The sequence below is a fragment of the Triticum dicoccoides genome, chromosome 1B (assembly GCF_002162155.2).
Source record: "Triticum dicoccoides isolate Atlit2015 ecotype Zavitan chromosome 1B, WEW_v2.0, whole genome shotgun sequence".
In the NCBI taxonomy this organism is placed as follows: Eukaryota; Viridiplantae; Streptophyta; class Magnoliopsida; order Poales; family Poaceae; genus Triticum; species Triticum dicoccoides.
In genome coordinates this window covers 31,910,655-31,913,217 of record NC_041381.1, presented here as the reverse complement: position 1 = coordinate 31,913,217, position 2,563 = coordinate 31,910,655, and the positions used below count along the sequence as shown (strand labels likewise).

Genomic DNA, 2,563 nt, shown 5'->3' with positions numbered 1-2,563 from the left:
GCGGGGCGGGGTGGCAACGGCGTCGGGGCGGGGCGGCGACGGCGAGGTGGCGGCAGAGACGCGCGGCGACGGGAGTGGAGCAGGAGAGAGATCGAAGTCGCGCTAAGCGCTGTATATATAGCAAAAGCTTTGGTCCCGGTTCGTGGCACCAACCGGGACCAATGCCCCCCTTTAGTCCCGGTTGGTGCCACCAACCTGGACCAAAGGCCTCTTTTCAGCAGCCCAAAGGGCGGGAAACGAAGACCCCGGTTGGTGCCACCAACCGGGACTAAAGAGTGGCATTGGTCCCGGTTAGGGCCACCAACCGGGACCAAAGGGTGACATTAGTCCCGGTTGGAGCCATCAACCGGTACCAATGGACCCGTCTAACTACTTTTTTATTTTCTGCAGCTATTTTTTTGTTGATTCTTCCTGCAGCTGTTTTTTTAGTCCCACCTCGCCAAGCGAGAGGCACTCGCAGCTGTTTATAAGCCCTGAGTGCAGAGACGATGATGAACAGGCCCAATGCTCCTGCACGTTGGTTAGCTTCAAGCCTTGAGGAATACAGTAGACTGCACAGAGCTATGTGCAGTGCAGTTGACACTATTCCGAAAGGCTTGAAGCAAATTAACAAGTATTGCGCCTCTTTTTTATTTTTAATGATTTATTACAACTGAGAAATAAAAAGAAAAGAAAATAGTTGTGATTAACTTACTAAAATATGAGCTTAGATGCTTATTTTTAATGACTTATTACAATTCAAAAATAAATAGAAAAAAATAGTTACGATTAACTTTACTAAAAAATGAGCATAGATGCTTATTTTTAATGACTTATTACAACTGAGAAATAAAAAGAAAAAAAATAAATATAGCTGAAAAGAAAAAAAACTATATAGAAAACTACTCAGAAATGAATTGAAGCAAAAAATAGTTGTGATTAACTGTACTAAAAAAGGAGCATAAATGCTTATTTGTAATGACTTATTACAACTCAGAAATAAAAAGAAAAAAATAAATATAGCAGAAAAGGAAAAAAATATATAAAAAGATCTCAGAAATGAATTGAAGCAAAAAATAATTGTGATTAACTGTACTAAAAAAGGAGCATAGATGCTTATTTTTAATGACTTATTACAACTCAGAAATAAAAAGAAGAAAAAATAGTTGTGATTAACTTTACTAAAATATGAGCATAGATGCTTATTTTTAATGACTTATTACAATTCAAAAATAAATAGAAGAAAAAATAGTTATGATTAACTTTACTAAAAAATGAGCATAGATGCTTATTTTTAATGACTTATTACAACTCAGAAATAAAAAGAAAAAAAATAAATATAGCAGAGAAGAAAAAAAAACTATATAAAAAGCTACTCAGAAATGAGCATAGATGCGCTTATAGAGGAAATTCAAATTAAATTCATAACAAATTTCAAGAGAAATTCGTATGAATTTAGCCTAAATTCCCTATATAAGGGTATCTATTTTCATTTTCAGAGGAGCTCAATAAGGCAGAGAGGGAGGGGCTTATAAACCGGTCTGATTCCCCTCCGGTTGGCGAGGTGGGACTAAACTTTGGCCGCAACGAGGACCAACCCTTTAGTCCCGGTTGGTGGAATGGACCGGGACTAATGGTCGTCCTTTGGTCCCAGTTCAGGCCACCAACCGGGACCAATGGTGGTGGGCCAGGAGCGAGGGCCATTGGTCCCGGTTTGTCCCACCAATCGGGACCAATAGGTCCAAACGAACCGGGACCAATGGCCCACGTGGCCCGGCCGGCCCCTGGGGCTCACGAACCGGGTCCAATGCCCCCATTGGTCCCGGTTTTGGATTGAACCGGGACTAATGGGATGGACCGGCCTGGACCATTGGCCCCTTTTCTACTAGTGTTTAGTCCCGGTTCGTGGCACCAACCGAGACTAAAAGGTCCAGACGAACCGGAACAAATGGCCCACGTGGCCCGGCCGGCCCCCTGGGCTCACGAACCGGGACTAATGCCCCCATTAGTCCCGGTTCAATCCAGAACCGGGACTAATGGGCTAACCCGGCATGGACCAAAGCCCTCTTTTCTACTAGTGTTGGGGAAAACCATAGGTCCGGTTCTTCGGATCGGATGACGGCGGCGTCACGACGTCGCACCTCTTCTTGAAGGCCCTATCTTATTCGCTCGCGGTGTCCCAGTGTTGGATTTGGAGATGTTCGACATCATGCCGGTTCGGGCTGCCTTTTTGTTTAGGATTAGTGGGTTTAGTTGTGTCATTTCCCCTGTGCGGGCTGAGCACCCCTTGTGTGTCTGCTCCGGCGTTCATGACATGTGTTGTATCCTCTATTGTACTCATTCTCTTTCTCCTATCGATGAAAAGATACGCAAGTTTTGTGTATTCACGCAAAAAAAAAACCGAGTCTCCCGCACGAAAACCAACCACTCTAGACCAAATTTGTTTTTGGGTTTCCCGCTTTGCGTCGCGCGAAAATCACTTTGTTTGGATCAGGTGACTCGGCCCAGCACGAAAAGCCCAAACCAAATCACATTCCTCCCTCCTAGTAACCCTACCCTGGCAAATTGTTCGTTCCCACGCCAC

At 44.3% G+C, this 2,563-nt stretch overlaps 1 protein-coding gene across 1 annotated transcript in view; it reads left to right on the top strand.

The window, feature by feature from the left end:
• Window positions 1-2,563, top strand: part of LOC119350055 (F-box protein At5g07610-like) — a 104,693-nt gene that overhangs the window by 100,179 nt on the left and 1,951 nt on the right. The gene's annotated exons all lie outside the window — the stretch shown is intronic.